General features: G+C 36.1%; 1 long non-coding RNA gene across 2 annotated transcripts in view; it reads left to right on the top strand.

Moving 5' to 3' along the window:
- The first annotated feature begins 1470 nt into the window (after window positions 1-1470).
- The window catches only part of LOC141497263 (uncharacterized), a 188798-nt gene continuing 163139 nt past the window's right edge, over window positions 1471-27129 (top strand). Inside the window, exon 1 of one of the 2 annotated variants that reach the window (XR_012471272.1) lies at window positions 1471-3228. This is a non-coding gene — a long non-coding RNA (uncharacterized LOC141497263). Of the gene's footprint in view, window positions 3229-16690; window positions 20116-27129 lie in introns of those variants that run through there. The other variant, XR_012471273.1, reaches the window with a different exon arrangement.

Here is a 27129-nt window from a genome sequence, read left to right as displayed (position 1 = left end):
CCCTTATAACAAAGAATTATATACAGTTAAGGAAAACATACCATTACATTGTCCATGTCTCAAACTATATTCCTCATTCACACTGATTTTCTTTTACCTCTCTCTCCCAAGAGGTGGGAGGCATATTCGCTATCAGTCCTCTGGAGTCCAATCATTGCCTGCATTAATTAAGGTTTTTAAATATTTCAAAGTAGTTTTTCTTCACATTTATTGTAATCATGGAAATAGTCCTGCTGATTCTGCTTACTTCAGTTTTTATCAATTCATGTAATTCAAGTTTCTTTAAGTTCCTCACATTTATCCATTCATCTGGAACAATAATATTTCATTTAGAACAGGATTTTGGGAATGGATTTCTGCAGGCAGAGGAAGTCTTAAGAGCCTAGATACAAGTGAGATTGGGGTAGGGGAAGGGAAAGAAGTGATTGAATGAAATGTAGTCCTGCATAGACATAATATTTTCTTCCAACCTTGGGAAGAACTGAGACTATCAGAATTCTAATCCAGGTTTGGCTGCCAGGGCAGAAGAAGTAAGACTGAACTAGAACCCTGGGTAGCAAGCAGCTGTAAGGCTGCCCTGGCCTCTCATGCATGATTTTCTGTTATGAGATGAGTGGGGGCTAAGAGATGAGAGAAGTGAGAATTGGGAATGCTTCTATGGAGGATAATAAGTATCCATGAGTGAAGTATGATCTATTTAACCTCTTCTTCTTTCTGCCCAAAAAGGATAGAAGCTGGGTCTAAAGCTTATTCTATTCTGTAAAATTATTTTTTCTGATTTTTATGTAAAGGTCATGCTGCTCATGTAGTTTATGTATGTCCAAAGGGGTTGGCTTAACGTTTCTCTTGCAGAAGCACAAACAGATATCTCTGAAATATAAAACTTTCTCCACTCCTCTCCAAGGGCCAATTTAAATCTTGCCTTAAGAGGAGCAAGAGAAGAACCATGAGCCCAGTCACTCTGTTTTCCTTTGAGAAAGGGAGTACTGGATTAAAATTATATCCATTTGTCCTATATATTGTTGGTCTAGGAGCATAATTTTTTTAGATTCAAAAACAACAAAGCTATTAGTTTCTCTGATCAGTAACCTTTAAAAGGGAAGAGTATCTTCAAACTTATACCTTCAGGCTTGACTCCTTCCAATCATTACTCAAAAGATCTTACTCATCCTTACCAAAAAGACCATCACAAGAAAAACGAGGAAACTATGGCAAATAGAGGTTAAATGACTTGTCTGGGGCATTCATGATTCCAAGCCCAGTCTACTAGGCTGTCCAACTGTCAGTCTCTTCTTTCTTTCTTTCTTTCTTTCTTTCTTTCTTTCTTTCTTTCTTTCTTTCTGTCTGTCTGTCTGTCTGTCTGTCTGTCTGTCACTGTCTCTTTTTTCCTCTTCATTATCTTAGACTCTTTTTAGAGTCTAGAATATTCTAATATCTTCTTAATTGGTCTTTCTACCACAATGTCAAAGTCACATTCCTACAGCAGATTTTAACCATCTTCATCACTGCCAACTCAGTAAAATCCAGTGCTGCCCTATTATCTCCAACAATAAAAATAGATTCCTCTGTTGGCATGTAAAGGTGTTTATAATCTGGTCCCTTTCTATCTGCTCAGTTTTCCTCTACATTGCACCCCTTTTTCCACTCCAGGAAAGCCATATTGGACCACTTGATGGTTCTTACATATGAGCCTCCATGTTATTTCAGTGTTTATTCACAGGTTATTCATCTAGTATAATATAACATGATAAAAATTTCTTAAGTCATTCCAGGCATGGCATGCTAGTGATAAATAGATTAGGGAGGAAAAAAGATAGTCCCAAAAGATAGTCTCTCTTCCAGAGTCATTGAAGTCCAGTAACAAGAAGAAAGTCAGGATGACTGGTGACCAGGATACAATGGGTGACCTTGACATCTTAGATATCTGACAAACTCTAAGCACTTCATGGAGCCTTCCTCAGCACCCTCCATGGCCATTGAAACAAATTGTTCTTATGCACCCGTTCCACTGAGAGAAGTCTTCACATGCATGGTGTAGACAGTCCTCCTATCTAACTGATTTGCCCAGAATGTTTCCTGAGTTGTGGCTGCTATATATATGCTACAGCTTCTTGGAGTCACAGGTGAGAACTGGGTGAAAGGAGGACTGCAAAGGTATATGAGCACCCCCGGAAAGGGCTCACTAAGCCCTCACACCACAGATGCTGGTTCTCCTTGAACACCCAGTATTTACTTTCTTATTGAAGGACTGATTACCATAAGGTTTCATTGGTAGAAAGTTACATTTTGAAGCTTTGTCTTCTGACTCCCAAGTTGGAGGTATGATGCTTCTTTCCAACTGTAATAGCCCAAGGAAAAAAGTGATGGATGTCTGAACTGGAATGCTGAGTGTGTGAGTGGGAAGAAGATAGATATAAAAGACAAATATAAGAGAGCACAAAATCAGCTCCGCTTTCCCCATATTATTCATGTTAAATTAGATATGTACCTGACTTAAATGTGGAAGTAGCTCACATGATTGGATATATCTCCAAAGTACACTATTAAACTGTTAGAATAGTTGTACTTGACAAAATTATTGTCTGTTGATTGACATCTATTTTCCTTCCATTTATCTGCAATAGCTTACAGTAATTTGAATCCCCTAAATTCAAACCAGAAAATAGATCTTAGAAAAGGAGAAAGAAGTGGGATATGTGACTGGACTGAAGAGGTGGCTTTCTATTGATAAGACTGATAGTCCTTTTCTATGCAGACAAAACCGTTCATTTAAATGGTGACATCTAAAAGGACTGCTTTATTGAATCTATTACTTGAAATACAGAAAGAGCAACTTTTGTCTAGTTGGAAGGTCAATATAGACTCTATGTGGGGGAAAGTATATGGGAAAGACCCAAATCAGATCACTAACCTACCTATTTACTTTCCTTGACCTCTTTCTTGACCTCTTTCTTACTGGTTCCTTACTAAACTCACATATTTCCTTTCTCTATCTATTCTAAATGGAAAAGCAGAGTAATGATTTGGTTAGGATCTTCCCCTTTTTTGTGTTTTTCCTTTCTTTTTTTTCCCCTTGGCTCTCTCTCTTTTTTTTTCCCTGGTGAGAGTAGAGACTACATCATACTCTCTGGGTGGGGCTCCTAGCCAGGTCTGTCCACAGCTCTTCCTCTTCTTTCTCTGCTTGGTTTGGAGAAGATTGGCTGTGAAATATGGACTCAAGTATGACAGGTCAGTGGGGGTACTGATTTGTAGTCTGGTTTGCTTCTGCCTACATAAATGCCTGTCAATATTAGTATTGTAAAAATATTTATTTTCAACTAATAGAAGTCATTTTTGACACACATATTCTTATAGAGCTCAATTTCCCCAGAAAAGTCTCTGTCCTTGAAAGTCCTTCATTCCCTCATTTCTCAGGGAGTGTTCATAAGAGGCAAGTAAAAAGATGTATCTGTTTTGCTGAGTGAAATTCAACCAAAACAAATCTCATTTGCTAAACAATGCCAAGAATTATTGTTTGTGGAGAGGAATCAACTAAGCTTAAAACTCCCTTCTTTTATTGAGAGACTCAAAATAAGAGGGGTCAGGATATTGAATCTACAGCTGGTATTATATATGATACATTCTTAGGCAGCTAAGTGATGCGGTGGATAGAGCACCAGCCCTAGGGGAGGACCTGAGTTCAAATCTACTCTCAGATATTTAATCCTAACTGTATATCCTTAGACAAGTTATTTAATCCTATTGCCCCACATCCAGATCTTCTCCAGTCATTCTGATTCATGTCTGGCTTCAGAAGAGAAAGAGAGGCTCACTCAAATTCAATTCACTTGCTTGTCATGGCATCACCTCTTTGATGACTTAGTTTTCTTTGAGAACAAACATCATCATCACATATTATGTCACTTTTGTTAGTCTTAATATAAATGGAGCATTTTACCAATTTTCTTAGCTGACACGTTTACTCATTAAAGGACTGGCATGGTAAGACAGTGATCAGCTGACTTAAAGACAAGCTCTGATGTTAATCTTCACTATCCCCTTAGTGAGCTTACCTGTAAAACCACTCATTCCTAGAGCTTAAATTATCCATAAATGTTTGATCTTGTGGACCTTACATTATCTGCCCATAAAACTTATGCTGAATTACCCTGTTAACTGGCATAAGGATATTAAAATTATTTTATATTGACTCCCATACAGTCATTTTATTTTTAAAGCAAATCTTATAACCAATGGAAGTTTATTCTTTTGTGGAATCTTGCTGACACTGCCAAAAATTTAATCCATGTGATTAACTAGTTAATGTTAAAAGAATTTCTGGCTCAGCTTTATTTACTCATGATGAATATTTCCTGGCTAGTTGTATATTCCAGAACAGATCCCCTAGTGTTACTGATCTATTTACAAACATAGATCTTTCCTTCTGCTTTATAGGTGTTCAATCATGTCTAACTCTTTGTGACCCCATTTGGGGTTTTCATGACAAAGATACAAGAGTGGTTTGCTGTTTCCTTCTCCGTCTCATTTTACAGATGATGAGACTGAGACAAGAAGGATTAAATGATTTGACCAGAGTCATAGTCCCAGAGGTCACATTTGAACTCAGATCTCCTTGACTCCAGACTCAGCATTCTATCCATTGTCATCTAGCTGGCCCATCTCCTTTGGATATCAGAATATAATTATTCACCTACCCCTTTGTCCTCCATCCTGCCCTATCCCGTATAAGGCTACTGAAAATACTATTCTGGGCCCATTGGTCTTTATTCATCATAGGACATTGCTCTGAGCATATAAAAAACTGATTATAAAATATCTTGCTGTATTGATGTGTATTTGCCTAAAGAACTTTTCAACAAATTCTTGAACATTTCCATAACATTACTTTGAATTTTTCCTGGACTTATTGGTGTTGGGGAAAGGGGAGGTAAACAACTATGTAAAAATTTTGCATCATAGTTAATGTTTATTATTTGTTCTATGGCCTATTACTAGGAAAATAATCAATAACATAATGAAAACAGAATACTTTCCTAGATTCTTGGATAATATAGAAGAAACACAAACATGCTCTGTATCTTAGAAACTTCCAATGCAGGTCTGCTTCAAAATCCTTTTAAAACATCATATTAAAACAATACTATATTGGCCTTGGGCAAGCCACTTAACCCCATTGCCTTGAAAAATCTAAAAAAAAAAACCACCCTATTTTTGGGGGCAGCTAGGTTGCGTAGTGGATAGAGCACCAGCCCTGGAGTCAGGAGTACCTGAGTTCAAATTCAGCCTCAGACACTTAATCATTACCTAGCTGTGTGGCCTTGGGCAAGCCACTTAACCCCATTTGCCTTGCAAAAAAAAAAAAACACCTAAAAAAAAAACTCCAAAAAATACTATAAATTCACAAGTTCCAGAGATACTTCAACATAAGAATAAATCCAGTTTCATTTATTTGTGTTATGGTATTGCTCCTTGGTATTAGTGCTATCATGGTCCCTCCCTATTTGCAAGTCTGATTTAACTTTCTTATATCAAATCTGGCAATTCCATTCATTCTGTTCCTAAATGCTATCTAATCATTCTTCAGGCAAAGGGCCCTAAATTGCTGAAGACCTTGGCAATTGTATTATTTCCCATTTTTGAAGAAAGGACTCTCTAGTCTTAGGTATCTGAATTAAAGGGTGAAGTTTTCCTCTGTATGGCATTCAAAAATGTCTCTCTGGAGAGGGACAACGTAGAAGAATGGAACTGAGTTTTGGAGAGAGCGGTGATGGCAGGCTCGGAAGCTGAAGCAGCAGCAGATGGAGGAAGCTTCCCAAGAGTCTGACTCAAGTCTTAGTGACTTGAATTTTTTCCTTCCCTTGGCTCAGTTCCTTTCATTAAGAGAGTCCAACAGAGAGTGACTGAATTCTTGACTATACAGAGAAACTGCTGGGAATAATGGTGAAAATACTCCACTCTCCCTTTAATTTTATTGTCTAAAACCCTAGGTGGGAAAGTTCATTACAAAGGGTTTCTTTGATATTTAAAAAGTTTTGCTTACAGTTCATTTACGTTTTTACAATGGTTTGGTGATAAAGATAAGATACTTTTAATTACATTTTGAGTTTGTTTTGCTATTAAGAGTTTAAAGAGACAGAGATACCTATTGATAATGAATTAAGCTACTTCTGACTGTGAGGTCACTTTCCTAGTTTGGCTAGCAACACATTGTTTGGGTGCTCAGAACATTTTGTGCATTTTATTTCCTATTTATATTTTTAATTTTTTTAAGCTTTGAAGAAAAAGAAAGTCATAAATTCAAGACTAAAACCTGTCTTCCCTAATCTCTATCTAATCACCTTATTTCCAAGCAGATGAAATGCTTTGCTCCAGGGCCTTTTGGGTTTTATTCTAAGCTTTGAGGAGCTGAGAGAGAGAGAGAGAGACAGGCAGAGAGAGACAGAGAGAGTGAGGCAGAGAGAAACAGAGGTAGAGAGAACAGAGAGAGACAGAGACAGAGAGGCAGAGAGAGACAGAGAGGTAGAGAGAACAGAGAGAGAGAGAGAGAGAGACAGACAGACAGACAGACAGACAGACCCAGACATAGAGATGCAGAGAGAGACAGAGAAAGACAGGGAGACACAGAATCATAGAGAGACACAGAGACAGAGAGAAACAGAGATAGAGACAGAGACACAGAGAGGCAGAGACAGACAGAGTGAGAAAAACAGAAGAGAACTCAAGAGAATTTCCCAAGCCAGTTAGAATGAGTAGTAGACACAGTAAGGGTAGAAAAACACTCTCATTCATACTTTCCTTCATAGTTATCTCTGTTGAAAAATATATAAATTTCTATATTTCCCATCAAGTTATCACTAAATCAGGACATTGGCTTCTGGTTTAGAGTACCTAGAATTTCCTTTTGTGCCATTCTTTAGGTGTGATGTTGAGAAAGTCACTCAATAATTTTGTGCCTCAGTTTCTCCATCAATAAAATGTAGTCATTAATGTCTACCTTGAATATCTATTACATGTGATTATAAAGATTAAAGGAAAATTTATAATGTGAAAATAATTTGTAATTTAAAGCATTGTACTCAAGTCACTATTATTTTTTCTAAATTCTTCAATGGATTTGTGATCTCATTGATGAAGAAACATTCTCCAAAAGTGTAAATTGCAAATAATCAATGACTTCTTGCAAATTCTCAAAATATTGTCTTCTTAATATATTGGAGATTTTCCCCCAGATGTCGTGAAATTACCCTTCAACAGACCAGCATTCGTATCACTGGACCTCAATATATGACTATTATACCTCTTCTGCCATTTCCAGTCATCACCATGATGATATCTACTATACTAATAGTCTATGATATGTACCAGACCCTGTGCTAAATGTTTTAAGAATATGTCATTGGATCATCATAAAAACCCTTCGAGGGAGGTGCTATTATTATCCTCATTTACACTTAAGGAAACTGAAGCAAATAGGGATTAAAATGACTTGTCCAAGGTCACATAGCTAGTAAATTTCTGAAATTGGATTTGAATTTAGGTCTTCAGTCTTTGTATGCTATCCACTGAGCTACCTTGCTGCCCCTGCTGCCCCTGCAATAGGATAAACTGGTCATTGGGGATGGAAGCAGTTCTTCAAGCTTTCACATGCATATATACGTATAGATAACTATATTCCCCCTCCTCATCTCAATCTAAATGATCATATGGAAAATTTAGGAAAGCTAGCTATGACAATTCAGAGATCAGTACTAGATGATGATGAAAACTCTTCTAGTTGGCTGTGGAGCTGAACAAATTAATGGCTCAGTAGTACTGAGTTAGAATTGAGCATATGTACTAAAGAGGCAACCTGTTCATAGCTGGTTCTTTTTTCTCTGTGGGGAAAGGAGATAGGATTGTTCTAAGCTGCCAGGTTGGGTAGAAAAGAGAAATAGTGGCTGCTCTTTCACCTGGGAGGGCAGCTATGAACATTTGGTGTCTTCTATCTCTATGGATTTATTCCTTTCTGACATTAAGCAAACAAGTGTCTGCTGTCTAGGCAGACTACTGATTTCCATTTGATCTCCTTGCCAAGGGGGGGAATCTTGTTTTCTCCCTACCTTTCAGTTAATTATGTGAGTAAGAAGATTAGATTTGTTGCAGAAGTTCATTTGGGAAAGTTTGATGGTTCCCTTCTCATATTTTCATCAAGTATACTTGATGCATACTGAAATTATTTTCAAAATAATTTTGTGGAAATAAAGTAGGCAAATGGGCCAAGAATTATTATTTTCTCAATTGCCTTTTGGGGAGTAGAAATTATATCCATGATTTTATCTAACCCAAGTATCTTTTTATTAGATACTGTATTATGGAGAAAGCAAGGGAGTTCCAGCAAAACATCCACCTCTGCTTCATTGATTACACTAAAGCTTCTGACTGTGTGGATCATCATAAAATGTGGCAAGTCCTTAAGAGATGGGAGTATCAGATCATTTTATTTGTCTCTAAAGGAACTTATATTGGGCCAAGAAGCAACAGTTTGAAAAGAATATGGAACCACCTATTGGTTTAAGGTTGGAAAAGGAGTCCAATAAGATTATATATTGTCACCTTATATACTTATCTTAAGTGCAGAATTCATAATGCAAAATGCAGACTGGATAAATCAAAAGCTAGAACTAAGGTTTCCAGGCAAAATATCAACAATCTCCACTATGCCAAAGATACCACTTTGATGGCAGAATGAAGAAGAATTTAGAAACCTCTTGAAGGTGAAAGAAGAGAATATAGAAACTGGCTTGAAACTTAACATCAAAAAAAATTAAGATCTTGGCAACTGGTCCCATCACTTCCTGGCAAATAGAGGGAGAAGAAATGGAAGCAGTGTCAGATTTCATATTCTTGGGCTCACTGCAGATGGAGACTGCAGCCATGAAACTTTAAAAAAAACACAACACTTGCTCCTTGGAAGGAAAACTTTTGTAAATCTGAACAGCATATTAAAAAACAGAATTGTCACTTTGCCAGCAAAGGTCCAAATAGTCAAAACTATGGTTTTTCTAGTAGTGATATGAGAATTAAACAATAAGGAAAACTTTTTTGTTTTTTTACCCAGAATCATATGTTTTGCTATTTTCCTCTATACCTGCCATTGCTTTGAGCAGCTCATAATCTGTGCTTCTGAATTGTGGTGCTGGAGAAGACTGTTAAAAGTCTTTTAGACAACAAGGAGGTCAAATCAGTCAATAGTTAAAGAGATTAATTCAGATTATTCACTGGAAGGTCAAATACTGAAGCTTAAATACTTTCACAATTAATTAGAAGACAGGACTCATTGGAAGAGACTTTGATCTTGAGAAAGATTGAAGGGAAAAAGGAAAAAGAGGATAAGATGGATAGATAAGGTCATGTAAACAACAGACTTAAACTTGGTGAGACTTTGAGAGATAGACCTGGCATACTATGCTCTGTGGGGTCAGGAAGAGCTGGACTTAACTGAATGACAACAGTCTTTAAGATATTTTGAGAAGTGATCTCTCAATGTTCTTTTGTCTTCTTTTCAATTCCATCTTTCAATATTCTTAAGATAATCACACATTTTCTTTAAATTCTTTTTTGTTGTATATACTTCTTCAAGATTCTTGAAGGGGTGTTCTTCATAATATTTTATTTATCCTCTTCTTTAAGATGATGTAAATGATTTTAGAGTTTAAACCTAAATTGGCATTAGCTGTCAGAGTTTTTTGTTTGACAGAGAAGTGAAGTATTAACTGTTTCAGAAGTTTTTTTTCCTGCTTATTAGGGCAGTTATCTAATCTGGGATATAATGAGAATGATTTTTGTGGTATCCATTTTCCATTCTTCAGTTTCAATGCAGTAAAATAGATCAGGCTGGAGCTGTATTAATTGTTCTACCATAACTTCTAAATATTTTACCCCTTTTTTCCCCTAATTTGGTATTGAATTTTGAACAAATGATACATGCTAATTATCTGCTAAGATGAGCTCTATTTGATTTACTTTATGGGGAATGAGAGACATGTCCTGTGGTAGCCTCAGTGTTCAAGACCTTTGACTTTTCTCAAATAATATAAACATGGTGTACAAGGATGAGATAGTATTCTAATCTAGAAATATTTCACTTTTTTTGGTTTCTTCACCCAGAATCATATTTTTCCCCCAATATATATTTTACTGTTTTCCTCTATGCCTGGCATTGCTTTGAACTTACTGAATGTTAAAGTATACATCAATTTTATTTGGAGGAACCTAATAAATTCTTTTTATTTTTTTATTTTTTTGCAAGGCAATGGTATTAAGTGACTTGCCCAAAGTCATACAGCTAGGCAGTTATTGTCTGAGGCTGGATTTGAACTCAGGTCTCCCTGACTCCAGGGCCAGTGCTTTATTCACTGTGCCACCTAGCTGCCCCCCTAATAAATTCTTTAAAGAACTTTTTCTATTTCCTCATTCTCTGAGAACAGATAATGGTGCATGAACAATTGTAAAGATTGTATTTTGCCATAGAATCAAGTTATGACTTTGTGTTTGTATGTGTGACCAAGGACTAGGCATCAAATAAGTCACTTATATCATCAATAATACATCATAAAGGTAAAGTTACAACAAAAAGAAATCTATTAAATAAATTTAAATTAACAACATTTTGTTCTAAGGCCTATAAAATGGGCATAAACGCACTGTCATATTTACTATAACAGAGGGTGCAGCACACTATAAAGTGGACAGAGAGTGCATAAAAATAAAGAAGTATAATATTGTAAATTTGATCTAAAATTACTATGCTATTTATGTGTAATAGGGGAATGTTGGAGGAAATGGACTGTATTTCCCTTGATAAAAGGACTGAGAGAAAGATCACTCACTGGGAAAAGTTCCCAAGACTCAATTTCTGAAGAGATAGTGTCCTTTATAATAATAAAGGGTGATTGCACAGTGAAGTGTGAACCCTGGCTTGGAGTGGAGAGATATATGTGTTGGATAAAAAAGAGGGGGAGCTAAAAGAAGACACTATGTTGACAGAAATTCCTATATATTTCTAATACTTTAGGGAAAGGAAATATCAGGGAGTCACAGAGGTAACAATAAATTCTTTACCTACTTATCTTTATCTTCTGGTTTTCCTTTCTTCTTTGACTTTCTTTGGTTCTTAGCAAAAATATCACTTTCTACCCAAAGCCTTTTATTTGTTCTCCCTAATACTGGTGCCTTCTTTTTGTTGATTATTTTCCATTTATTTTGTACTTATATTTGTTTATCCAAAGTTGTTTGCATGTTGGATTAGATTGTGAACCCTTGAGGGCAGGGACCATTTTTTATTTTTGTTTTTGATTTGCCTTTCTCTTTATCCCAAAGCCTTAGTATAATGTCTGACTCCTTTATGTGTTTAATAACTTTCTCTTTTTGACTAGACATCTTGGAGCTGGAATTGACTGTGTTGTGACCTTAGGAATTGTGAAAGATCAGAAGAACGAACCAACATAGCACTGATACAGGACCATGCAGCTGAATGATCCATTGCATCAGTGGAATAAAGACATGCAAGAGGGAGTGACTTTATTTATTGGCTGTGGCATATTCAGAAAAGAATGGAGAGGGGGCAAATTCTTTATAGCAAATGGCTTTAAGTTTGACTCTTTTCTCCAAAGAGAATCTTTCCTCAGCTGCTTTGTTTTGCTTGTGACTATTCCATCCTCACATCTTTCTTAGACTTCACTCTTCCCCCTCACTATCCCTATTTATTTCCCTGTGAACTTAATGTATTTCTATAGAAAGTATGCATGTATTCAGATAAAAATGGGTTTCATGAAATGTCTAGCTCCTCCCTCTTTGCATATTGTGAGAAATAGTAAGTTTCATCCATTTCTTCATCATTTCTTTCCTAGTGTATTCTTTTCCCCCTTCCTTTTCTTTTCTGACAGCAAGAGCTATTCAGGATTTATGTTTGTCTTTATATTGTCTTGACTTTTTATGGCATTAACATTTTGAAGGGACACTTGTCTCTCCCTCTCCACCCCCATAAAAATGTAAGCTCTTGGTCATCATGAGTCCTTTCTGAGTAGTAAAATGTATTTACTTTTCTAGTTTTCAATTTTTCTCCTGTATTTGTGCTTCAAACATTCTACCTAGTTCTAAAATCCTAATCATAAGTGCTTGGAAGTTCTCTATTATATTGGAAGTCATTTTCCTACCCTTCCTACCACATCCCCCTGCCACCCCCATTCCCTTACTCAGTTTTTCAGAATAAGTTTTCCTTATTTTGTCTTTCTCTTTTGTTTTTGGCACATTGTATTGCTTCATCTTTAAGATGGTTAAAACAAAGACATATTTTTTGTATATTTTTCCATTGATCTGGAAGCTCTGATTTCAGCTATAAAGTTTCTTGGTATTTTCAATTTGAAGTCTCTTTTAGAAGGTGATGAAGGAGGTATTTTTATTTTATTCTCTGGTTCTGTATGAACTGAGCAGATTTCCTGAATGATTATAATCAGTTTTGGGGGGTTTTCTTAGGGGTTTTTTTTTGTTTGTAGTTTTCAAGGAGTCTGGTGATTCTTAAATTTATCTCTCCTAAATCTTTTTATTCAGGTATATTGTTTTTGATAGTAAATACTTCATAGGTTCTATTTTTCCAAACCCTTTGAAATTCTAATTTTTCTTATTGTCTTATGGAGCATTTCAGTTCTGTTTTTTTGCATTATATTTTTTAGAGGGTTCACTAAGTTGGATAAGGTTTTCTACTTTCTAAGTTTACTTATCCCTTTCTCATTTTTCCTTGAGTTCTCATTTATCTCTTTATTTTTTTCCATCAACTTTTAAAGTTTGCAGACAAATCATTTTTTTTCTGAATCACTACATGTATTTAGAGACTTATTTTCTTCTTCTGGGTTTAGCTCTTTGGTTTCTCTGAGCTATAATATTTTGTCATCATTTTTATGAGATTTCATATATATATATATATATATATATGTTCATATAAATATATGTGTGTGTGTGTGTGTGTGTGTGTGTGTATCCAGCATTTGTTTCTAGGTGATATGGTAGATGGAGCACTGACCTTATTATAGTTAGAAGAATGGGAGTGTGAATTTGACTTGAGGCACTTTTACTCTTACTATCTGTGTGACCTTGGGCAAGTCACTTAAGCCTGATTGCCTTGTATCCAGGGCCATCTTCAGTCATCCTGATTCATATCTGGCCACTGAACCCACATGGCTCTAGAGGAGAAAGTGAGACTGAAGACTAAGCATAGCCTTCCCCCACTCAAATCCAATTCATGTTCTTGTCGTGGCATCACCTACCTGATAATAATGTTGTGGTCTTCTTTGAGAATGAAGGATAAACCTCATTAAGGACAGATTTTGTCCCTCTTCATACTATTGGATGTGGTTACTGGTCCCTAGTTTGGCCCCAGTCTAGATGTTACTGTCACTGACCTGACACCATTCTAAATGACACAGGCCTGGGGGTTTCCTCTCTCTCCTCTTCCACAACTCTAGCCAGAGGTTTGTGAACCTCATGCAGGGACTTAGGATCGGGTCTCTGTTTTGGTACCTAATTTCTGCCTCTTTTTTACTGGCTACTAGTCCCAATCCTCCTCTCTTTATCTGGTGTAATAATTGTTGAATGCAGCAGCTGACCTTGTCTGATCCAGTGCTATGAACTTCTTGAGAGGGATTGTAACCAGTCGAAATTGGAATATTGAATGCAGACATTTGACTGGAACTGGTCCGAACTGATTTCCCTGTTGCTGTTCCCGAAGACTGAGCCTACTGTTCTGATCATATGTCACCTCCTCCCTCACCTCAGCCTTCTTTATAGATTTTCAGGTTATTAGTCAAAACAGCTTAACTAACAGTTTCTCTAGATTATGTACCTCACCTGCTGAAATATATTTAACCCTGCACCTCTCTGCCCATCTTAGGCACTCCAATACTTTGGGTGCTGCATTGTGGCTCTGAATTGCAATTCCCTTTCCTAGACTTTTGATACTTTGATAGTCTTTTTTTTTGTATCAGATTGACATCACCAGCCAGGAGTTGGCACTGTCCTTTGCTGCAATCATCTAAGTACCTTCTAAAATATCAGACTGACTCCAGGACTCTTGTGTGGGATTTTGAAATTTCTTTGCCTTGATTTCTTGTTATGGTCACTGATTATTAGAGATCATACTGCTTTGAAGTCCCTTGGAGTTCCTCCTATGTTGTGGACAGAATATCTGAACCTGGGTCAGACATTGTAAAGTGAGCTTGCATTTCTCTTTTGTGATTCTGATAGGACTCTTCACACTGATTGGCTTTAGGTCTGATGGAAGACTAAGAGGTATATACAGTTATTCCTTGCATATCTTTGGGATTAGGGACCCAGCACTACCCCTGAAAGACCCCTTGTTGGAGGAAAAAAAATTTGGCCCTTCCTTCATACCAAAGAATTCTGAATTTCTTTTCTTTTTATGGGGTATTTTCAATACCTTATTTTAAAATTTGGGTTAAGTATAGTTATGGACTATATTATACAATATTATAAATACATATATTATAATATACATATTATTATATATATATATATAATTTATGCATTTCTGAGTTTCTAAATTTTTTCTGTATTATCTTTTGGCTTTCATGTGTCATCTGCGACTTTCACAAACTCCCCCCTAAAATTCCTATTTAATTTTTTATGCTGACCTGCAATATATTGAAATTGAGATATAAAGTCATGGTGTGGAAAAGATAACCATATACATTCCATCTCCTTGTCTTAGTATAATGATTACAAAGGAACTGGATTAGCCATCACTGTAGCTCCAACAGACCTGGGTTGAGCTCCCAGTGGTTTTAGATCATTTGCAGAGCCTGTACTGGCCCTAAGATTTCCTTTGTAGGCTTCCACACAGTTCTGAACTGGACAGAGAAAATACCAGTTTTTTTTATTTAGTTTCATTGAATGTGCTTTACCTAGTCATCTTATTTCATCTTTTCTGGGGGGATTCCTAGGGGAATTAGACTTGACTATAAACTTTTATGCCACTATACCATAAGTCTCCAGGATGGGTCTTTCTTTCTTTCTTTTTTTTTTTTTGCAAGGCAAATAGTGTTAAGTGGCTTGCCCAAGGCCACACAGCTAGGTAATTACTAAGTGTCTGAGGTCACATTTGAACTCAGGTACTCCTGACTCCAGGGCCAGTGCTCTATCCAACTGTGCCACCTAGCCGCCCCAGGATGGGTCTTTCTAAAAACTGTTTTCCACACTTTTTGCTTGGGATTGGATCCTAATTTCCAGAAGGTTTTCCCAAAGACTATCTTCCCTATTTTCTTGCTAATTGTTTTTTGTGGTTATTGTTGTTTTGTTCAGTTATTTTTCAATGTCTGATTCTTTGTGATCCCAGTTAGGGTTTTCTTGGCAAAGATATTGGAGCGGTTTGCCATTTTCTTCTCCAGCTCATTTTATAGATGAGGAAACTGAGGCAAACAGGGTTAAGTGACCTCCTCAAAATCATATAGCTTACTAGTATCTGAAGCCAAATTTGAACTCAGGATGAGTTCAAACACAAGATGAAACTTCCTGACCCCTGGCACTCTACACACTATGCCATCTAACTGATTAGATATTTGCTTTTAAAAAGTACACTTGTTCTCTAGTCTACTAGTAGGGTTCAGATTTTAATTAAGGTGACTTTTATGGGTGTACTGGGATGAGGGCTCAAGAAAATTTAGGTACATATTCCAAAATTACTCCAATGGAACTGAGTAATTCATGTGGATCTAGAGTTGAGTAGATTGTGGACTACATATAAAACATTAACTAAAATTTTAATTAATTTTTTTGCCATCTTAGAACCTAGTTAAGTTTTGGGAATAAGCTAATGAGATAAGGTTGAGAAGGGTTGATCTAGATGGTCTTATTTTTTTTTAAGACTTAGTTTTCCTATCTGCTCAGACTTCTGGGGCTGCATTCTACTCATTTTGGCATCATTGATCAGCATGGGAATCTTAACCTTCTCTGTTTCTACCCTGGGCCTGTTTGCTCTTCCTTGGGCAATCTCCCCACTCCTAGAGATTCACCACAGTAATTACAAAGAGTTTAAAAGTTTCATCCACCTCAGACTCCTTGGCAATAAGGATTACAGTATGAGCCACCATTTCCAGCTTGGTCCTTGTCTTTCAAGCAAAACAAAATAAAATTATAAGAAAATTAAGTATATATCTTGCTTATCCGTAATTAATTTTCCTTGCAGCAAATAAGTGTCATTTACAATTCATTCTGTTGAATAAAAATTGCTTCAAGTAAGACAGGAAGAAAGATACCCAGGGTGGCTAGGTGGCACAGTGGATAGAGCACTGGCCTTGTGGTCAGGAGTACCTGAGTTCAAATCCGGCCTTAGACACTTAATAATTACCTAGCTGTGTGGCCTTGGGCAAGCTACTTAACCCCATTGCCTTGCAAAAAACCTTAAAAAAAAGATGCCCAATGTATGCTAATAGAATAGTGGAATGGTAAGAATAGAACTATTGGAAGGCATTTATAAAAGTGACAACTGACCTATGGTCTCTCCCCTTCACTCTTACTGTTTTGTAATAGGTATATATCTATATAATCTAGTACTTTACAAATCTTTTTTTTAATCTTCCCATCAACCCCAGGGAAGTGGATATTATTATTATTATTATTATTATTATTATTTCTAGTTTACAGATGAAGAAACTGAACTAGATAGAGGCTTAATAAGCCTCTGAATCTGGATTAGAACTCAGGCTTCCCGACTTCAGGTCCGGCACTCTGCAGTCCTTAGCTGCCTCTAATTTATTCAGAACAACTTCACTAGAATGAAAACAATGAAAACAACAATGAAAAATCCAGTAGTGTTAAACTAGCTTTGCTGGTGACATTTTGTTGGCAACTATCAGAACAGTTCACATTTCCCTGGAAGCCATGCAAACAATTAAAGCCCAAAGACCTGAGCTTGAAATATTTAAAAATTCTTATTATGTTGTTAAGACATATATGACAGCATCTTGCCTGGTACTCCATGTCACTAAACAAGTAGAGGAGGGGTGGTTATTGTTATGCTGCAGAATTTTTGTGATCCACAGAATATCAATACTGTTCATGGGGTTTTCTTGTCAGATACGAAGTGGTTTACATGTCCAGTGGATTAAGACAAACAGAGGTGAAGTGACTTGTCCAAGTCATATAGCTAGTAAGTGTCTTAAGTACATTTGAACTCAGGTCTTCCTAAATCCTAGCCCTAGCCACTGAGAACTAGCTGCAACATAAAGTCAACATAGGAATGCTAATTAAGCAGCAGTAGAATGGAAATAGAATGGTTGTCCACAGGGGGACAAAGGACTATATTCTAAGATCCCCCAGGAATACTGCTATAAAGATTCCAGGTATAGGAGTTTGTTACTTACAGCTGTTAACATTGTGTTTTCCAAGGTGGAGAGGGATGGGAGAAGGTCAGGGCTTTGGAAAGCTCTAAAAAGAAAGGGCAAAACCAATTCCTATCCTCAAATGGCTTCCCTTTTAATGATGCACTTGTAAAAGGAGACAGGAGGAAAAGCAAAGGTAATGCAGCTTGGAAGGTAGAGCATGGGGGTTGGGGGGAGGTGATCAGGACATTGAAAGGAGTCCTGGGAAACTTTGAAGGTGAGCTTCAAAGTTGGGTTTTCAAGAGCTTCATCCTAAGAACCGGAGTTTGCCTTCCTCCAACAAAACCCAGCTGACAGTGCAAAAGATCATTTCTGGTCTGCATGCTTGAAGGTGTGCTCTTTACAGATAACATTGTTAATCAATACAGGATTTCCTCACTTGTTTTTCTGAGATCAATTCACATTGCTTTGGGGAGGAGAAGTTGTCCTCAACAAAACTGCACCTTGCAACTTTGCACAATATGGCTTCTGTGGTCTGGGAGGATAAGGAGCCTGGAAACACAAACTTTCCACTAGGAAAAACTAATTCCAAACACATTACAGTCTTTCCAAGTTGGGGGTGAGTAGTGGGTAGGTGACTGGGTTAGGGAGGGCCTCACCTTGAATAGTTTTTCTCTAAGAAGGCTGCATTTTTCTTTCTTTTTTTTTCCTACAGTCTCATTTCTGATTGGTCAAAGATGTAACTTCTGACAAATTCTCAGTGTTTTAACACTTATTTGTGAAATGACACTAGTGAAATATTCAGTCAAGTATTTGCAGGTAGCCACCCACTGTATATATATGTCATAAAATCAGTTTTGTTTTTGAAATCTCTAATCTGTGGCTTAGATTCTTACTATCCCAATGAGGCCCTTTTAGATGACAATATCATCCTCATCCCTCAGCCCCATGGCAGTGTTTAAATCTCTTAGTCTGGTTTTCTTCTCTTAAGCCTCCGCTTCCTGCAAAAGTCAGTCACTTACCCTTGTCCACCTCCAGATAGTAAATACTGTTTAACCTTGTTTCACACTGCATAATTGAACTTTCAATTTAAGAAGTTATATCTTGGACAGTCAATAAAGGAATAAATTAAAAGACTCCTTGATTACTATCATTTCTGAGGATAGGAATTCTTTTTCCTAGATGATTTGACCTCATTCCCTTCTGATAGCTGAGATGAAGATGGTGGCTGGATACAATTTCCTTTCTTCCAAATAAACTATGGGAAAAGATCATGATTGCTAGGCAAGCAAATATTCTTCCCTCTCTATGGTTCTGATTCTTGACCTTGTTGAAGAAACTTGATTTTTTTGATCCATTCCAATGTATTTCCTCAACTATAACTGATCTTTCTTTTCAGTTCATCAAAGTGTTATGCTACAATTATTTTTTACCTTAATGTTAGGAGAAATAAAATTTTATTTTGAGAATTTGTGATACTCTTTGAGATAATGGAAGGTATGCAGGCCTAATACCAAATCAAAGCTAGGAATTATTGCTCTATAGGGCTCAAATAAATGGAAAATATTTATATTAGATGAAATAATAATAGACCTCTTCCCTCAACTTTATGACCTTTCTTTATTCAGATGACATTAGATAATCCCAAAGTATAGTTTTATATTCTGAGTTCTCATAATATTTGTGGAACAGAGAAAACAACAGCCCAGTGTGTTATGAAGTAGGTGGTATTTGTCTTATTGTCTAATTCTTTACCTCTCCTTTTGCTTTTCAGTTTTTCAAGGTTTCCCTTGCCCTTTTGTTCTCATCTGCTTGCTGAAGGTTTTTCCTATGGTTTGTCACCCCCAAGTCTATGTTCCCTATTCTTGTAATTGTTCCTCTCCTTTATGTGAATTTGGCTCACTCCATGGTGAGGAGTAGGAGACCATCTTCGCCTTTCCCCAACCAGCCAATAGGCCACAAAGAGGTCAGTAATTACACTTGCTGTTCCTTGTGGGACAGTGTGTGTGTGTGTGTGTGTGTGTGTGTGTATATATATATATATATGACATACATACACACACATATATGTCATATGAAGCAGTTAATAAATATATTTCTATTATGTGTCTAGCACATTTCTATGTTTATTTAAATTATTTATTGGGTGATGAATGAATGAACGAATGACTCCCTCAAGACTGACCTTGGTTTCTGGAAGACATATCAGCAGAGAGGAAAGTTGGCCATACCTTCTCAAGCTGGCAAAGCCCAACTTGGACTATATGTCTCTGCTCCCAACTGACTGACAGAAGGCTCATCATCAAGTTGGTTGAATTGGGTAAGGGAGTTTTAATTGCAATAATTCTCCAAGACTACATTATAGTAGGACTGTGATTTATGTTGGTAAAGGAAATCCTTTCCTGTTGAGGAAATCATGTATCCTTAAAAAACTGAATGATAGAAGTAGCTTCTGCTGTGGATGGTATTCTAACCATGGACACTCCCTAGCTGCCATCAGTGATGAATGGAGATAATGGCACCTATAACCTGATAAGAGGCATTTACAAAGAATTTTAGAAACTTTAAAAAATCTTTGTAATTACTACTTTTTTCCCTAAAGATCAGACCTGTGATTTTATTACTTTAGAAAACCAGGATCAGGAAACTTCATTTATTCATTCTGATTAAGATTTGTTCTTTAATTTATAGTTTTAGAAAGCTGCTGGGGTGTGGAGAAGTTAAATGACTTTCCTAAGATCGTATGGTAAGTAAATATCAGAGACAGAATATCCCCTATGCCAGGCTGCTTCTGGTACCTTAGTAGTTTTAAATGAACATTAAAAAAAAAGAAAGTTAGTAACTAGTGGTTGTGAGAAAGGCCAGACTATCTTATAATTTTCTGTTATCTGAACATTTTGGAAAATGGTGGTAAAATTTTTAACTGGAATAAGTAATAATAGCTAACAGCAATAATAACTAATATTTTATATAGTTTATTATGTTAATCCTGAGATGTGTGTGCTGTTGTTATCCTGATTTTATAAATGAGGACACTGAGGTAAACGTTGACTTGTCCAGAGTCACAGAGCTACAGTATGATTTGAATTCCTGTCTTCCTGACTCAAGGCCTAATGTTCTAGTCTTCTTCTGCCATTCAATCACCCTATAATTATTCAGGTAATCACTTCAGTATTCTCTTTCCTAGATGCAGAATCACTTGATAGAGTATGTTGACATATAGATATAGATAAAGATAGATATAGATATAGGTATGTGTATAATAAAAATAACACTGACTTGGTGTTGTCACTGACTGCCTATGTGACATGGGACAAATCCCTTTATCCTGTTGGGGCTCAATATCCTCATCTGTAAATTGTCCAAAATCCCTTTTACTAAAATCCCAGTTGGTTCAAATGGTCTTGTAACTGGCTTTAGCACTAGTGTCATCAAGTTGTTGAAGGTGACAATGAAAGAAGTCCAAGTATGAGAGCAATCACTTATTTCAATAGGTGCAAATGGATATAGGTAACAAGTTCTGTACTCAGGCATACATGCCAGCTCACTTCCTGGTCTTTCTCTATGTCTAACATTTTTGTACTTTCTTCCTCTCACTCCTTCAAGGTGTTTATAAAAGTCCGACAGTATTTTTACATTTTTTTATTAAAGATATTATACGAGTTTTGCAATTTTCCCCCCAATCTTACTTCCCTCCTCCCACCCCCTACCCCACTGAAAGCAATCTGTCAGTCTTTACTTGGTTTCCATGTTGTACATTGATCCAAATTGAGTGTGATGAGAGAGAAATCATATCCTTAAGGAAGAGACAAAGTCTAAGAGATAACAAGATCAGACAATAAGATATCTGTTTTTTTCTAAATTAAAGGGAATAGTCTTTGAACTTTGTTCAAACTCCACGGTTCTTTATCTGGATACAGATGGTATTCTCCATTGCAGACAGCCCAAAATTGTCCCTGATTGTTGCACTGATGGAATGAGCAAGTCCGTCAAGATTGAACATCACCCCCATGTTGCTGATAGTGTATACAGTGTTTTTCTGCTTCTACTCATCTCACTCAGCATCACTTCATGCAAATCCCTCCAGACTTCCCTGAAATCCCATCCCTCCTGGTTTCTAATAGAACAATAGTGTTCCATGATATACATATACCACAGTTTGCTAAGCCATTTTCCCCAGAGAACAAACTTACAGAAACCTTTTGGTTCTCTCAAACTTCCATTATGAAGGCAACCAGTTGAAATCAGTTTGAAAGGGATAGTCTGACTAGCCTGGACCAATGATAGGGAGCAGTTGAGACTTTTTTTCCCATGGTACAACAGGTATGTATATAGCATGAGAAGTAGAGAATCTTCCAGGGAGGACTAATGGTAATGACCTTCCACGGATATGGGACTAATGGCAGTGATCACCCAGGTGGATGCTCCCTGTAAGTTTATGAGAACACAAGCATATTACTAGGGGTACACCTTTTTGCCTATCTCCTCTTGATTGTTTTCTGAGCTCAAGGTCCAAAGATTACATAAATGGTTCTTTATTTCACCCATCCTCTACTCCCACTGACTGCATTTACTCTCCTAATTAAAAAAAAATGCCACCTTTAGCTTTAATCTTAGAAATCCCCTAATTCACTGCCTTTGTTTCATACATAAGGAAAGTAAGGCATATTGAGATGAAGGCCAGGCAGTTCCTCTTAAGGACCTCAGAATTCCTGGGGGGGGGGGTATTATAATGATCACCTATTTGAAATACACATATTTAGTTGAAGAAGATATTTTTAGATGTGCTAGGTTAATACTTATCATGGAAAATTAGTGAAATTTTTCAGTCATAGAGGACATAATAAAAAACTTTTTTTTTTGTCTCTGCTAGACTATTTCCTATTTGGTTGAAAGGAATAACTCTTTCATTGCAAATCATAGAATATTTCCCACAGCATGAGACACTTGCTACTCTCTGTTTCTATCCACAAATGATCTTGATGATGATAAGGCATATTCCTAAGTACCTATTGCCTTGCCGGTGGTGTTACAGTCACATCCCTGTGTGCAGCTGCAGAGGGCTCCGCAGCATTATAATCCCTGGTGTTTTAGTAATAGGTTCAGAATGAATAACGTTACATTTAAAGAGGTTTGGATTTTGTTTATAGCTTCACCTACCATTTAAGTGGCAATGTGCAGCACTTTAAGCAACATAAAAATGGTCTCTGGATTCCTGCAGCAACTGCTTTTATATGGAGAACACTCAGCAAATTCATCTGGCCTGTAACAGATTTCTAAGTGGCAGTGAAGCTGTGGTGGGGAGGGAGGGGAGGAGAAAGGGGGGTGGTGATAACAAGAGAATCTTTTCATTTTCTCCTGTAGAACTGAGAACTCTTGGGTCTTACTTTCCATCAGATACCTAGAGATCATAGTACAATGAAGTGGGTGGTGGTCAAAGGGGTCCTAAGTACAAATTTCTTTAAATGATGTTGCTGTTTTACAGAGAATCCATACTATACTCTTCTATGTACTGGATTAATCCTGTTGCCAGCAATATCCAGAACTTAGCCAAGAACACCTATTTCCTTTCTCTTTCCCAAAGGAGGCTAAAGGAAATTAACGGAAAACAAACAAACCAAAAAAACTCAACACTACCATCATAAAAATATTACTAGTAAAAATGCCTGGACTATTTTGCATTGAAAACCAACTTTTGATTCTAGACCTCTGACATTTGGAAGCATCTGTGTCTCTGAAAAGTAAGAAGATCCAAATCTGTCATAATGGATTGATGAGGGATACTGGGGCAGACTCTTTAACCACTACTCCTTTTGTTGTCTTATGATCAGCAATATGCATCTCCTTCTCCCTTACCTAAGCTCCATTGCCACTTAGAAAACTGGATAAAGTGCTGGGCCTGGAGTCAGGAAGACTTATGTTCCTAAATTCAATTCTGATCTCAGACACTTATTAGTATGTGATTCTAAGCAAGTCACTTAACCCCTTTTTGCCTCAGTTTTCTCATCTGTCAGATGAAATGGAGAAGGAAATAGTAAACACTCCAGTATCCTTGCTGAGAAAACCCCAAATGGTATCACAAGAGTCAGACATGACTGAAAAATGTTTGAATAGATAACTATGCTACCTAATCTCTCCTTGTCCCATTTTCTCCATCAAGCAAATGGAACTCTTGCAATTACCTTAACTTATTAAACTTTCAGTTAACATCTATTTGTATAAAGCATAAATTCAATAAGCTAAACTTTGGGGGAATTAAAAGGTTCCTATAAGACATCTGATCTTATGGAGTGTAAGGTCTAATACATGTATTTATATTACAAAATTTTAAATATATGATATCTTTACATATATAGGTATATATACAAACCACTCATGTATGTAAACCGGTGTTAGGTGTCCATGGATAACATTGGTATGAAGCACCCCAACAAGGATTACTTGAACAAGGATGCGTACTCATAACACATATAGGAAATCTCTGACTTTCCTGGGTAGCATTGAATGGTATCACTCCCATAGCTGGCCTATGTTCCCGTTCCTAGGGAATGGGTAGATTTTACTCTGTTTCTACTAGATCTGAGGGTATATTTATATCTTTGTTATGACTCTGATAGCTTTGGTATATGATTTCAATGTGTTTCTATTTTGTTTGTGACTTCTACATAGAGTCACTATGTGTTCCATCTCCTATATATCTTAGCTTTTCTAAAGCTGTTTCTTTATAAAAATGTAAATCTTTCACCAAATCCCTGCTCATACTAGCATTAATCAAACAGATAAGCCCTAGTGGCTGTAAGCTTTTAATTTTATGTAAAGGGGGGAATAAACTTATAGTGAAAGGACAGTGGAAATTGGGGGCTGGGGAGGGAGTTTATTTAGATAGAAAAATACTGGCATTCTTGCTGCAGGCTGCAGAAGCCTAATCAGCTTCTCTGACTGAAATCATCCCTCCCCTAAAGAGAAAGGAAATCTACCAGAAAACACAAAATACAGTACCAGAACTCTAAGCTGAAGTTGTCTCCAATGCCAGATTTTGGGACAGTGTTTGCTTGAGTCTCTCATTTCTTCAACAGAGCTTGTAATGTAGATGTTATATTAACAAGTGTCTATTATTCTATAGAATCATTAAAAATGGGGGCAGCTAGGTGGTGCAGTGGATAGACCACCAGCCTTGGAGTCAGGAGTACCTGAGTTCAAATGTGGCCTCAGACACTTAATAATAATTACCTAGCTGTGTGGCCTTGGGCAAGTCACTTAACCCAATTGCCTTGCAAAACCCCCCCCTAAAAAATAGAATAACTAAAAATCCTCAATCTTAATAATAACTGAAACTTTATTGTAATAATTATAAATAACATTATCTAAATCCAAGAATAAATGATATATGGAATGGGCAGAAGTTTGTAGGCTTTACTGATAAAATCATAAGTATAGAAATTATGCCTGTTATCACCAACTGTTTAAAATAGTGCTAGAAATGCTAGCTATAGCAATGACAAGATAGAGAAACTGAGGGACTAAATATGGAAAAGAAAAAACAAAATTAGCACTTTTTTGAAAATAATGCATTATACCACAGAACCCAAGAGATTCAAATATAAAATCAACTGGAATAATCAGTAATCACAGGATATAAGATTGATATAAATAAGCCATCAGAATTCCTATTAACCAATATAACAAAGAATGAGAAAGAAAATTTTCTTTCACAATAACTACAGAAACTATAAAATACTTGAAAGTATATCTTCCATGATTCATTCAAGGTCTATATAAAAAACCTTCTTTGAAGCAACATAGACCCAAATAATTAGAGAAGCATTAGTTGCTCTTGGTTGGGTTGATCCAATATAATGGCAATTCAATTTAAATTGATTTACTTATTCAACATTATTCTGAAAAACTTCCAAAAGAATATTTTACAGAGCTAGAAATATAATAATAAAATTCATATGGAAGAACAAAATATCATGATTCTCAATGAAAAAAAAAAGTAGGTAGAAAGATATCCTATCAGTACTAGATAGTAAATTATACTCCAAAGGAGTAATCATTAAAATTATTTGGTATTAGTTTTTAAAAAGAAAGATCAGTCAGTGAAATAGATTAATTACCAAACAAACAGAAGCAAACATATATTATGGCATGGTGTTTGATGAGTCCAGAGATCCTATTTACTAGGGAAAGACTCATTCTTTTAGGGAAGGACTCATTATCTGACAAAACCTGTAGGAAAAACTACATGTCAATTTGACAGAAATTAGGTTAGTCTAACATTCACACCATTTATTATAAAAAGGTTAAAATGGACACAGGACACATACAAAGTCACATTTTAAGTATATTTGAATTATTGTACAGTTTTTCAAGTAGACATCAAAAACTATAAATAAGTCTCAAGTGTAGAACTGAGTCAAAGATTGTACATTAAATAATTAAACTGAAATTAGCTGCTTTTTTTTGCATCTCTGCACTGTCCAGTGTATTTTTTCTTCCTCTGCACACAAACTGACTATAGAATTTTTTAATAATTATACGATATGCTTTGAATAAAAGTTCCTGAACACATAATTGAAAGAGTTGAAGAGATCACTGGAGTTTTTTTATCTTTTAGCAATAAGTATGTGATATTTTCTATTAAAAAAATGAGATCAGATGATCTATGGAGGAAAATGTTTTTGCTAATAGATTAATGTGCATTTGAACTAATAATTGTAAAACATTTGTGCTGATAATCATGGCTCTTACAGGACCCTACCACTTTAAAATTTTAAATGGAAATTCTTTGAAATAATTCTCCTGTAATAGTAATAGTGACTAAGTTTTCTCTTTTGTGTTTGCTCCATCTTTTTTGTTTTCATCATATTGAGATTCTTTGTGACTACAGAGAAGACTGGAAAATTTTCAAATTATTCTTTTTTAGGGATTTTCTCTCCTCTGAATTTTTGTTTCTCAGACCCCTGCAATAAGCTTTTTGACTGATATTGAATTGTTATTTGTTATTGTTATTTGTGATACTTTCACTCCTTGAATCACAAACTATTTTGCTTTTAATTGTGGATTAAAAGCATCTAGAATTTCTAGTAAAAAAGGCCACATTATATATAAATTAGAAGACCATGGAAGAAATTACCTTCTGCATCGATGGAAAGGGGAAGAGTTCGTGACTAAACAAATGACAGGAAAAACTCACATAAGAAAAAAGGAAATTTTTTATTATTTAAAAAGGTTTTTGTACAAATAAATCAAATGTGATAAAAATAAGAAGGGAAATGTGTAATTGAGAGAAAATATTTACAACAACTTTCTGTGATCAAAGTCTCATTTCCAAAATATATAAGAAACTATTTTAAATTTATAAGACTAAAAGATATTCCCCAAGAGATAAATGGTCAAAGGATATAAACAGGAAGTTTTCAAAGGAAAATAAATTCAAACTACCAGCAATCAAATAAAAAAAATCTAAGTAATTAATAATCAGAGACACACAAATTAAAGCAACTTTGAAGTTTTGTCTATACCTGTCTAATTGACAAAGATGTCAAAAGAGGAAAAATATTGGAGGAGCTATAGGGAAAGCAGGTATATTATGTACAGTTAGTGGTACTAACAGAATTAATTCATCATTTCTGTAAAGCAATTTGCAATTATGCCTATATCACACACACACACACACACACACACACACACACTTTGATCCAATTATATTATTACTAGGTCTATGCTCTGAAGGAGGCAAAGAAAAAAGGAAAGAAAT

Source organism: Macrotis lagotis, chromosome X (assembly GCF_037893015.1).
Source record: "Macrotis lagotis isolate mMagLag1 chromosome X, bilby.v1.9.chrom.fasta, whole genome shotgun sequence".
Lineage (NCBI taxonomy): Eukaryota > Metazoa > Chordata > Mammalia > Peramelemorphia > Peramelidae > Macrotis > Macrotis lagotis.
Note: the sequence above shows the minus strand (reverse complement) of the source record. Positions and strands in the feature narration are given on the sequence as shown.